Here is a 13,927-nt window from a genome sequence, read left to right on the forward strand (position 1 = left end):
TGCTCCATAAATTTGATTTAAAATGTTTTTAATGAAAAGTGTTCAATTCATAACCTGGAGTTAAATTTAATACATAACCCATTTCAAAATTCACAAGCTAAACAGAAACAAACAAACAAACAAGACTTTTTGTATAAACTGTTTAAAATTGTTCATATTTTTGGTTCGCTTTAAATGGTTCGCAAAGAAAGATTTTACATTAAAATCAAGAAACTTACGGACAAACCTGACCATCTTCACTAGACTGTCAAAAAAACAGAGTCTTCAGTCAGAAGCTTCTTCAAATTCACTGCAATACTGACTGCTACAGGAAATCTTTCTACCCACAGCCATCACTGCCTACAATAACTAAAGAATATTGAATTAATATCAGAATGAAATCATCCAAAAAAGTAAATAAATCTGACCTTAAGAGAGGTCAAAAACAATCCAACTTAAAACTACTCAAACCAATGTTTGGTCACCTTCAGCTTTAATCTTGTTTTCAAAGAAAAACCTGCAACAATAAACGTGCTGCTGCAATTATTTGTTTATATCTCATTGAATAAAACGAAATAATTTAACAGGACAAACCTTAGTTTTCTAAACTTGTGTTCTGGGCCCCTGGTGTAGAGCTAAGCTAACAGATTTAGCTTTATAACTGGCAGCAACAGGACAGTTTGTGAAACTACTTTGTAAATTAGTTGTATTAATAAAAGGTTTTACTAATTAATGAGCAGAAGGAACTCACCGCCGATTCTGTGTAGAAAAGTTTGAAAGTTCAAGTGTTTCAAACCGGACTCTATGGGACGCTCAGCCTGGCAGAGGAAGTGAGGAAACAGGAAGTGACGTGCTTTCTATTTGGCGTTTGCTTGTGACGTCACACTCCCCGCCCACTAAGCCATGACGGACGTCAAAACAACCAATGCGGTCTTTTAAAGCTAGTCTAAAACACACATCTGTAACCTAATATCGCTTCTATTTAGTTGATTTCATTTAAAAATGCTCTTTGGTCGCTGCGCGGTATAAACAGACAAGGATACAAACCAAACGTTCATTTTATTTCATAACTTTCACAGAGGACAGATCCGGTGGCGGCGGACATTTTCTGTAAATCACAATGACTGGCAGTGGCAGCGAACGCTTTTTACAAGGTAAGAAGATTAACGTTCATATACTTTATAAGTAAGAATGATTAGAAACCTATCAATAGTGATGGGTAAATGAGGCGTCATGAGGCGTTTCGACTCATAGCAATACTGTATTGATACTGTGTCCAGGGGCGGAGCTATAGGGGGGGGCTGGGGGGGCGGCTGCCCCCCGAACCGGGCCGGATGAGGTGCCAGGGAGGGAGGAATGGTTTCAAGTCGCTTAAATGTCTGATTATAGACGGAAAAAGTGCGCCCTCACCTGTTGAGAAAGGTGTATTTAATGTGAAAATCAACAGTTTCAGTTTCGTTTCGAATAGATAGATTAAGCAGAAACTGACAAGAACCGGATGAAACGACAAAAATGAAAACAAATTTATTTTCCAATATAAGATCAAAATGGTCCCACACTGCGGAAACATTTCCTTTGAAGCTGCTTCGTAGATGACAATGTAAAAGATCAAGAATCTGTTTGGCAAATGCTTTTGACAGATTCGCTTCCTTATAAACACAGTTTGGCATCCAGTGTCATTTCGAAACAGTTCCTGTATTGGTCACGTGACTTGCTGAAACCAATACGCGCACCGACACGGGTGTTGGTCTGTGGGCTTGATGCATGCGCCGGCGCGTCGGTGTTGCTGGACCCATCACTACCTATCAAATATTACATTAAGGAGAAGGGACGCCTCCTGAACCATTAGTAACCATGGAGACAGTGCCGCACCGTCATGTAGCCTAGCATGTATGGACAAGAACTGGTTGGTATCTCGTCTTTTGTACGTTTTTAATGCGGTTTAAGGGGAAACGCTGTTTATGACGGTGATAAGAAATCATGTGGCATGAATTCAGGTAAAGTCGGTAATTTGATCAACACGCCAGGAGGTTCGGAGGTTCGGGTCGGTTTCTAAGCTAGCTGTTTCCAACTTTGTAAATCCCGCTGACGGTGAGCCCCAACCAGGAGAGTTACAGACACATTAGTTTGATTCAAACAAGTCGAGGCCATGAATAAACTGGAAAAAACAACTTTGGGAAACGGTGTCAGTCTGTCTGTTCAGCACTCCTCCCTCACTTCCGACGTCCATCATGGCGCCTAGAAATTCACCTGTCACTACGTCACAGGTGAATTAAGCGACGTAGTTGCAAAGGGTCTTTCCTCTCAGGAGAGAAACAGCCATGCAGTTTGGAACCAGGTGCAGCTGTTGGACCCTAAATTATGTGTAGAAGGTTGATTTTAATTGAAGTGTGTCGTCATGGCAACATTTAACAAGTCTTGGCAACTTTCTGCTGAAAAGTTGGTTTAATTTCCTCAAGTGAAGAGTTTGATTGTCTGCTGAGCATCTTAAGCTACAGGAGTTTAATACTTTGTGTAAAAATACAATTTCTGGGTGTAATTAGATTTTCTGAAACCTTATCAGTGTGGCTTTTATTTATTAACATAATTAGAGCTAGCAATCTCGTTGTGTGTCTTTGTGGACTTGAGGTAATGTTTGAATAATTTAAGATCTTAAATATGGAGAAGTGCAATAAGACAAAAAGTACAATTTGAAGCTAACATAAAAAACAAACCATGAGATGATTCAACCTAACCGTAACATTCAATCAACTTAACCAAATATATAATTTGTTTTCTGCAAAAAGCATAAACATGCTAATTATCTTGCGCTGCAGCGCATCCATCCGTCCTTGGATCAGCAGGATGAGGCCTGTAGCTCTCCAGTTTCACCTGTTCAGGTCATTAGCCAGTGGCGGTTCAGGTTTTTATTTTTCCAGGTATTTGCAGCACCACGTCGTATCGGGAAGCTGCAGCTCGGTCACCCTCTGCTCATTAACTGGCATCTGTTTGTCATTTAGTTTAAGTGGTCCCAGTCCTCGCAGGTACACAAAGCACCAGCAGCGTCATTATGGCCTCCGAGCCGCCGAGGGAAATGAGATCGGCTCTAAAGTACAACGGCAAAAGGAAATATTTGGACTGAATGTTGTGTCCGTGCTTCAGCTGGAGAGGCTGAAGGAAGTCCAAACACGTCCAAACCACCTGAGCCTTCCTTCCCCGACCTCAGCTGAAAATAACCACGATTACAGATCCAGTAAAGAAATCAAACTTCTGAGGAACCAAATGTTTCATTTTGTGGAGGTGAACCAGTCAGTGTTCCCAGTTTAACCAGACTTGGAACCAGCAGCAGAAATACACGGCAGATACCGACTGGATGAACGCGATGGCAGCTGGTAGAGAGGTTACATTTATTTTAACAAGTCACTAAACACTGCTGCAGGCCTCAAACACAACTTTCTAGATTACATTTTTTTGTATTTGGGTTTTTTCTAATAACATCCTGGACACTGATGCTCAGATTTCCTTTAAAGGGTTCCTGGTAATAGTACATCTGTTATCTCACACTTGGTCCTCTCCAAAGAGGTTTTTCCCGTTTCCATGACACCAAGATGCTGTTGTTCACCTGGTTTATTTACCAGGAGAATATTAACACGATGATCTCACAACATGTCCGTGATTTAACTGCGTCACAGACCACAACTCTGAAAATCCTGCAACTTTCTGCTGGAAGATCAGCACCACTGTGGCGTTCAGGGTCCAGACCAAATACACTTTCCACTTTGCAGTTAATCATTTAAACATGGCCTCTGTAGTGCAGCAAAGGTCTGATTTGGCTGTGAGTTGACCTATAACTAATTGCTTAAGGCAATTATTAACAAAACTAGTGATTTAGATAAAAATTACAAAGTCAGGGGGTGCTGTGGTGGCGCAGGGGTTAAGCACAACCCACATATGGAGGCCTTACTTGCTTGGCTGCGTTCACACTGCAGCCTGAAGTGACCCAATGCCGGTTTTTTTGACGTAATGTGACCTGTATCTGATCTTTTCATGGCAGTGTGAACAGCACAGGTCGGATTCTTTTAGAATGTGATCCATATCCGATACGTATCTGATTCAAATGCGACCATAACGTCCAGGTCGCATTATTCTGAGTCACTGATTTTCAACAAATCTCACTATTCTGCTCCTGATACGAGCAAGTGGGAAGAAAAACAACAACCATGACGGATTATATAAAGATTAAGTTGTAAATTTGGTGCTCCGGCCGGATAACAACTTCAAATATGTAAGCTAAGCTACACCGTTAGCATCCATGTTTACTTCCGCAAACACTGAGCTCTTCTTCTTCTTCTTCTTATGGCGGTTGGCAGAACGCTGAGAACGCTGACGCTATGGCGCCCTCTACTGCGCATGCGGGACACTTTCAGGTCGTTTGCCCGTTTACACTGCAGAACACATACAGGTTGCATTTACTAGCAGTGTGAGTGGCCCCGGCAAAAAAATCGGAATTGCCCAAAAATCGGAATTGGGTCACTTCAGGTTGCAGTGTGAACACACCCCTTGATGCGGCTGTTGCAGGTTCGATTCCCAGCCTGGCTACCTTTGCCACATGTCTTCCCCGTCTGTCACTACCCACTTTCCTGTCAATTAACTATCAAATAAAGGTCTTTAGAAGTTTTTAAAATAAATTACAAAGTCAAAGCAAAACTCGATTAACAAGAAACAGTTCAGTGTCAGTTACTGTCTATAAATACCTACTGGCTGATGCATAAACGGTGCAGAACCCCCCAAAATGCACAATGAAGCAGGACTTTAACTGGTTATCCAAAGCTGTTTTATCTCTGCCCAGACACAACCTCATGTTTCAGTCATTCGTGAGAATTTTGGAGTAAATTTGATGAACGAGGCAGCCTTGCAAAGTGGTGAGACCCAGCTGCAGTCAGAATATTCTGCTCTGATCCTGGAAACCAAGGCAGCTGTTAGCAGCAGTTAGCACACGTTAGCTTTTCCTGACCTCTTAGCTCTGGTCTAGAACAGACATCAGGCCGGCGCAGATATCGGCTGCTCTTCAACTCCTCCAGAAGTCTGAATAAAACCAAATTTAAGACTTTTTCCTTCAGTCGGAAATGCAGTTACATGCACAAAACATTAAGCTGTGTATAACTTTGGATCCAGGCTTCTGGTAAGAGGCGGACCAGCAGAAAGAGGAACAGTGGCGGCCGCAGGAGTCTTCTTGAAGAGCGACGGGTGAACAAAGAGAGGGATGCTTCCTCAGCAGAAGGTTCTTCTACACCTGAAGTTGGATTTAAATTCTTCATTTTCCTCTTGAAACTAAATCTAGAGTAATGTGCATCTGAAGAACTCATCATGATCCTGAAAAACCAAACGGTTTCTGGCTGATTTATCTGCTTATCATCACCGGACCTCCTTGTGTTCACAAACCTACTAAGTTACTGAACTTTTAAAGCATTTAATGCCTCTTTGTTTCTCCAGTGTCGCTGCATCTCAGGGACATCTATAACTCTGAATGAGTAAAATTAGAAGCCTCTCCAGATTGAAGCAGAAAAGTTTTGTTCCTGAGGCAACATCCAACCTCTGTCTTACTTAGCTTCAGATAAACATCGCGTCATAACGCTCCATCATCATGCATTTCCATTAAAGGTCAAACTTTTTATGCAAACACGCGACAGCACCGCATCCGTTCTTGTTCTGATCTTTACGTCAGGTTGCTGATTGGCCGGAGGGAGATGCTCGAATCAAAAAACAGCGTTTTACATTTTTAAAAAGGCCATGTCTGCTGAAAGTTAGATGGATGACACATCTCGTTACTGGGCCGCCTGGAGGCGGGTGACTCACTCTGAGGTGTTTACTCCATTTATTTATTTCCGTGTTAATGCAGCCCAGCGCTCTGAATCATGTAAATCTGTTACAAAGCCATGAAGCTACAAGCTCTGAGGAGGCAGAAGAAATATTATTCACCATCTTCTGTCAATGAAAGAACAAACCTCTCCATCCATCCATCCATCCATCACTCCATCGACATTTTTCAGATTTGGTTAAAAAAAATGGAAAACCATTTTACTGCCAAATGACTCCTACTTTGTGTTGCTCCGTCACCTGAAATATCAAGAAACTACACAGAAGTTTGGGGGTGTTGTGGTGCAGATTTGTGAGACGGGGTTTCGGTTAAATCCGGCGATCGCAGAGAAATGACAAGACCAGTTGATGAGAGTCTGGTTTTTAATTAGGGTTTAGGCAAAAGTGTGCGTGCAGTTCAAAAATACCAAATAAACAAATCAAATTATAATCCAATGTGAACACCAGTTATCACATTAGCATCACATTACATACCAGTACCTTAAGCCTTACTACTAGGCCCAAAGGCCTTTACTTACAGCCTAAGCTATATTTGGTAATACATAAAATAAAACATTAATCTCACTGCTCTCCAGTCTTGCATTTAAATTGTTGAAGAAAAGGAAAGCAAGTAAGTTTGATAAAAACCACCAGTTTAGAAGCAAGCTTAGCTTAGCTTAACTTAGCTTAGCCGTAGCGTCTTTTGGGCAAAATGAGCAAACATAAAATGTCCAGATTAATAAAATAAACAAATCATTGTGAAACATAAAATACACTTTTACTCACCAGTCTTATTGATGCACAGTCTCACATAAACTGCCTCCAAACATGACGACTACTACTTCTTCGTCATATTGGCAAATAACTGAAGGAAGCCTTACTGCCCCTACTGGTAAGGAGTGTGAACCACAGGACAAAAAAAAAAATTAAACCCTATTATACACCATATACTGTTTTAAAACATGACTTCTATGGTTTTACATCTAAAACAAAACAATGCTCACAAAACAACCGCGCCCCCTGGTGGTGAAGCTAAAATCTGCATCACAATTCTGATTACAGAACAGCTGTGATGGGACAAACTTGAAAAAAATGCTTCACTGAGCCACTCTAAATAATTAGAAACAGTCCTCTACTAATAGTCAGATTCTTGACTAAGTAAAAAAGTCCAAATGAAAAAACTGAAAGCTTCATAAAGTCTGAAAAACATTTTGATTGTGTTACATAAAATATGAAGAAAGTTGTGCTGCACAAAAGTTGGTATCCAAACCTTTGCATGTTCTCATGAAAAATGTTTCCAGTTTGTTTTTGCCTCTGCAGGAAACTTCCTGTCCTGACGACATGAGAAATCCCCGCCTCGCTCAGAGAAAGAGCCAGTTTGTGTTTTACACCATCAACGCCACCGTGGATGCAGCAAATTAGCATTTTGACAAGTGTTGACTTTAATTATACATGATGATGCTGAACAACAAACACGCCAGAGACGATAATGGAGGAACGCTGGCACATTAGCCCAAATGACGGATTATTAAAGTACAATCACACTCAGCCTGAACAGAGAGGGTGTGTGTGTGTGTGTGTGTGTGTGTGTGTGTGTGTGGGGGTGTGTGTGTGTGTGTGTGTGTGAAACCCATTTGGAAATATCATTAGGAGAGCTGCTATATCTGCTCCTCCATGTTTTCATCTGCATCATTACTGAGCGACGAGGGTGTGGTTCTGTCCTCCAGCCTCAGCGTGCCTACGGAAGCCCATGTGTGCCATGAAAGAAAACATAAATGTTCAACTTAAAAAGAGAATAAAAGTCACAATTGTGACTTTCAAACTCATAGTTATGAGCCACAGTCATAATTTTGACTTTCAGTCATAATTATGAGATTTATGGTCATAATTATAAAATTCAGTCACCATCCTAAACTTTTAAAGTTGTAATTATGAGGTAAGAAGTCATAATTTCGACTTCTGAAATCATAACCTTCAGTTATAATTGAAATACAGTCATAATTTAGACTTTTTAAGTCATAATTATGAGATTCAAAGTCAAAGCCTCCTTAGAGAATCTCATGATTTTGACTTTGAATTTCATAATTATGACTTTATGAGTCGTGATTATTGCTTTCAAACTTTTAATTATGACTTATTGTTGGGCTTTTATTTTGTCATGCTGGAAATGGTCTTCCATAGAGAAAGTCCTCACCTCTGTTTGATGCTGATGCTGCATCAAACATCCTGCTGCAAACTGGATCCCAGTGCAGACTGGGGGGAGATGCTGGTCTGCAGACTTTAACAGAAATGAATTTAAAACCAGACAAAGTGGCATGAAGAGGATAAAAGTGTTGACATTCAGTCAAACTTTCTCTGACGCTGTGATGTCATTTATGGCTTCATCTGGATTGCATCATGTCTCTGTGTTTTATTACAGTTACATCCAGACGCATCGCGCCAAAGGTTGCGTGTTTGTCTGCGAGTTCTTCCAGGTTTCCTTTGCATCCATCACTCTGGCAGCGCCGGACAAACTAATCTTCTCCCTGTCTCCTCTCATTCCATCACTGTCGCCCAGGCAGCAGCATCAGCATCCGGCCGGCTCATATCAAAGTACCTGGAGGACGAATTCGTGTCTCGCTGAGATAGACTGAGGTCTGGATTGCTTTCTTATGACCTAAAACTCTGCTGGCAGAGTGGAAATATGAACTCTGCTGGGCGTTTGGCTGTGGGTGGGCCGTGCAGCTCACAAGCTAAACCTGGAAGTTAATCTGGGAAAGGTGAGATGTCACCTGGGTTATAACGTAATGAGGTTAAAACAGATTTAACTCATACTGCCAAGAGAGAAGAATCAGTTTACTTTTGTTTCCACTTGACAAATCCTTATTAAAAAAACTGGGAAGAATGGATGTTTGACATGAAAGACATCCATCCATTTTCTTGCACCCTTGTCCCTCAGTGGGGTCAGGAGGTGCTGGTGCCCATCTCCAGCCAACGTTTCGGGCGAGAGGCGGGGTCACCTGGACAGGTCGCCAGTCTGTCGTAGGGCAACACAGAGACACACACACACAACCATGCACACACACACTCACACCTACGGGCAATTTGGAGAGACCAGTTAACCAGACAGTCATGTTTTTGGACTGTGGGAGGAAACCGGAGTACCTGGAGAAAACCCACCATGCACAGGGAGAACATGGAGACTCCATGCAGAAAGACCGGGAATCGAACCCAGAACCTTCTTGCTGCAAGGTAACAGCTCTACCAACTGCACCACTGTGCCTGGAACATGAAAAACATGTTTGGATAAATACATACAGACACTCCAATAAATGTATAGTTTGGCTTTTTTTTTTTAGATTTCGGCCACTGTAAGCAAAAAATAAAAATATTCTGACTTTTTTCTCAGATTTCTGAATTCAATGTCAGAATTTAAATTTTTTTTCCTCAGAAGATTAAAGCCAGAATTGTGAGACAAAAAGCTCAAAATAGCCAGAACTGCCCAGACTAATATCTCCTTATCTAGGAATAACTTTGCATAAATAAAATATAAAGAGCATGTTTTGAGTAGGCCACAGCTCTGTCCTAACCGGTCCAGGTAAGCCTACTGGGTGGCCTGTAATGACATGTACCGGTGGATGTTTGACAGCCTGATCTGTTTGCTTTATCTGTTCCTTTTTCTAACTCCAGAAATACGGTAAAACAAACATGTCATTAATTTCCGTCATGTGAAATGAATCAATCGGCGTGAGCCGTGCTGCAGAACCTTGTGCTGTCAGTTCCAGGTTGCGGCTCATAAAGCTGTCGCCCCCCGTTCGGCCTCAAGAGGAGCATTTCAATAAAGCCACGTAATTGGAGGATGAAGGCCGACGGTCGATTTGTTTTTATGAACACATGCTGCTTTAATTGCAGATGTTCCACAGAAACATTGCTGGGTTTTAAATCACTCGGCCTCGCTGCTGCAGCCACAGGGACACAGACGCAGCAGTGAGACAGCGGTTCTGCTAACAGGATTTTAAATTAGCTGGAACGTTGTAGCTCAGAAACTTAAGATTTTTTTCTAACTTTTTAGCTCTGGAATCTTTAAGCCAATTTGGTTCTCAAACTGGATTCAGTGATGAAAAAGTAAAAGCTACGCAGTCTGTCATTTTCAAGGCTTCACTCTGTAATATTTTATTGTAAAAACAAAGACTGAAGATTAAACTTCATGGCAGAGCAGTTAGAAAAAGATGAAAGAAGGGTTGGTGTAAAAAAAAAAGCCTCCTGTCTGTAAAAAGAAGATGGCAGCAGCGTTCTGGATGAACCTCAGGAACTCTGGAACAATGATTTCCTTTTGACTGGTGGCATCAAAGCAAAGATGAAATTTGATTCCACTCCAGTTTTGTTTAGATTTGGTGAAGAAGGAAGTTGGGCTCAGTGTCTTCAGACACTCAGTGTTGTTGGTGCAGCGCCCCCACAGGCCAGGAGGGGAACAGGTTGGTTTGCCTCGGAGCAGAGAGAAAGAGAAACAGCAGCTGGAGATGAACAACATGTTGTAACTTTAGGACCAGGAAACCTGAGTGAAGCTGCCCCTCCCACCCACCGTCTTCAAATCAGACAAAATTGGTGTCAAACGTTTGTGCTACATTTGTGCTGGTTTGTGCAGCAAAATTTTTTGTTTGTGCCGCTATCATTTTAAAGATATAAAGAAATATTTCTAGAGGTCATCCAAGGTCAACCATCTTCAAATCAGACAAAATGGGTGTCAATCAACTCGGCTACGTTTGTGCTAGTTTGTGCAGCAAAAATGTTCGTTTGTGCTGCTTTGGCTTTGAAGATATTAATGAAAGTGTAAAGGTCAAAAGGTCAACCAGCCCCCCCACTTTTATGAAATCAAACAAAATTGGTGTCAAACGTTTGTGCCACGTTTGTACTGGTTTGAGCAGCAACATTTTGTGTTTTTGCCGCTAACATTTTAAAGATATAAAGAAACCAGCACAAATGTAGCCGAGTTGATTGACACCCATTTTGTCTGGTTTGAAGAAGGTGGGGGGGGGGGGCTGGTTGACCTTGGATGACCTCTAGAAACATTTCTTTATATCTTTAAAATGATAGCGGCACAAACAAAATATTTTGCTGCACAAACCAGTACAAACGTTTGACACCAATTTTGTTTGATTTGAAGAAGGTGGGGGAGGATGGGGGGGGGGCAGCTTCACTCAGGTGACCAGGAGTCATTTCTCCTGCTAGTGCTGTCAGGAGAAATGAATGTTTGTTTTGGTTTCATTTACCCAGAATGCCTTGCTCTGTAGACCTCTTCCTGCTCTTGGAGCGGCCTGCAGTTTGCTTGGTGTTCACATCTGCTTTGGAACTGCACCAGAGTTCACTTCAGCCAAACTGAGACCGAGGTTTGCAGTCGGACTAGAGTTCACTTTTTGGTTGATTACACATCCAGACGTCCCCGAAAGAACCGAAGTTTCTAGGTAAACAAAGTAGAGTTCAGTTAAAGTGGACTAAACGGAGCAGGTGGGAATGCACCCTGAACGAAGCTGTACTTTGTTTTCACCCTGACACTCTGGAACCGGCTCTGTTGACAGCGAATAGCCCGGCCGGAGCGCAGTAACCAGCAGCAACAAGCACAGAGTCAAAGCCCCGGATAAATATCCTCATTATGTTAAAGAAATATTCCATTTCAGTGGTGAATGTGTCCGCTCAGCCTCCCAGCCGCCACATATCAGCCCAGAACAACTCCCATCAAAATTACCATGTAAATTACGGGCTTACAAACCGCAGCGGAGCCGTGTTTTCATGATTGAACAGGCATATCTTTATTAAATAAACACATAAAGAGAGTGTGATGTGAGCTCATGAATGCAGAGGTAGAAACACTGCAGGAGAAAAATGTAAATGAGCTGAAGGTGTGTCGGTGTTTACAGCGAGGCGATGTGTGTTGTGCCGCTGCCGCTACAAAACACGCCACAGATTTATGCCTCTGAGGGAAACCATTAGCGGGCTTCCATTTCAGCTTCCACCGCGCTTTCTGAAAAGGCTAAACAGACATGGAAATATGAGTGAAACTCACTGAAAGGCTGAAATGTAGTTGTATAGTTTACCAGAGGGGAAAACAACGTGGTGAGAGTTAGGTGGGAGAATGTAATTAAAGGGTAAATGATGCATCAGATGGGATAGTTAAAGAAAAGCTCTAACTCCAGAAAGAGACTGAAAGCTCCGTCTGGGTTCAGCTGCAGGATTTGGTCTGAAGTAATGAGGATGTTGATCTGGTCAAGAAGCTCCAGCACTCGTTTCCTGTCACCAGGATCTAATTTCTGCAAGGCGAGCTGCTTTCTGATCCTTCCACCGCCATGCTTACCAGCTAGCCCTGTTTTTAGGTTTGAAAGCCTCACCTGAACTCAGAGTTGGTTTTCAGTGGAAGTGAGAATCCAGTCCAACGAACCGCGGAGCAGAACCAACAACCGGGCCGAGGCCTGATAGTTAGACCGTCTCAATCTGCAGTTTGCTTCTGGTGTGAATTCAGACCAGACTCTGAATCATGAGGCTTTTTGGACTTCATCAGCCACGGTAGCTGGGCATTCTGGTAAAAATGAGCTTTTCTTTGATGCTAATGCTGCATGGATGCTACAAACAATTACATTTGTATGCTTTGAAGTTTGCTCCAGTTTTAGAGGAAACTTTGTTTATGACACAGTAATATAAAGAATGACATGAATTCAAATCAGATTTGATCAAATCAACAAATAGACCAGGAGGGAGAAGGAATGAGTCGGTTTCTAAGCTAGCAGTTTATTAATTTGCTTCCACAGATAAATTAGCTGGTCTTACAGTAGAAGCTCTGGCTGCTCTGGCAAAAACAACTTGTGAAACTTCACTCTGTTCGATACTCTGACATCCGTCATGGCGCTGCAGCGTGATCAGTGATGTAGCTGCACAGGGTCAATAAATGCATACATTCACGCCACACTTTTCAGATCACAGAGATCATCTTCTCTTTTCAGTCCTGCAGCTGTTTGTGTTGCTCCGTCACATAAAGTACCATTTGCGCTGTATCTGTCTGACCTCACAGGATCAGAGGTTTCCTCTCTGTGATCCATCCTGACACCCGGCCCGTCGCTCCTGGCCCGGTTCGGTCCGGTCCGGCTGCAGGATCATTATCACGCCGAGTTTCCCTCTGCAGCCGCGCTGACTGACAGCTTCTCTACCTGCTCCGACATGGAGGTAACAGGAGCAGCTAATTATTTCATGAGCTCTTGACACTTCTGTCACCTCTCCGTCTTTCCCACGCTCGCTCTGGGACGGTGTTGTCAGTTTCCTGAAAGTCCCACAGAGTGAAGTTTGCGTCCTCCTCTTCCTCCTCTCGGCTCTTTCAGGAGTGAAGCAGCAATCTGTCTGCGAGGCAGAGATGGAGGATTTTTATTTCTTCTGACAGCCTCCAGTTTCTCTGGCCCAGTGTCAGTTTTCTCCTCTGTGAACTGGCAGAGCCGTGCGTCAAGTGTGTGTGTGTGTGTGTGTGTGTGTGTGTGTGTTTGTTTTCAGCGCGGCCAGCGGCTCTGCGCCGCGGCCTTAATGAGCCGTCTGCAGGCTGGCCACACCGGCCCACACGGCCTCAAACCCAGCAGACCGCATGCAGGACGGCAGACATGTTGGAGCTCAGATCTATAAAATGTAATAAAAGAATTAAGTCCATTATAGTGAATTCTTTGTTTTCATGGCCTGATTCACACCTGGTTTTTTGCTCCGTTCAGGTTTTTCTGTTTTTGAGATTTGTGATGCGTGTAGAAGCAGAGCAGTCAGGAAGCATATCGATGTAACACCAGTTACAATGAGAAACAGTCCCCGTATGTTGATGGATAACATTTATAAGTGCTGGTGAAACCACTGCAGACCAAACCACTGAAAGAAAGCACCGATGTTAACTCTGGAAAATGATGAATCTCTATAGTTTTATTCCCTGTGGAAGAATTTCTGTCCCGTCTTCATATAAGTTAATTTCTCTGAGGGAAACATCGACTAACAATGTTTTGCATGTGTAACGCTAATTAAGACTATAGGCGCCTGATTACGGCCAAACATAACAGGCAGTCAGAAAGGTTCGGCTGTGGAGCCTGTGTGTGTGAATAAAACACCATCAGACAGAAAG

This window comes from Poecilia reticulata, chromosome 3 (genome assembly GCF_904066995.2).
Source record: "Poecilia reticulata chromosome 3, P_reticulata-male-v2, whole genome shotgun sequence".
Lineage (NCBI taxonomy): Eukaryota > Metazoa > Chordata > Actinopteri > Cyprinodontiformes > Poeciliidae > Poecilia > Poecilia reticulata.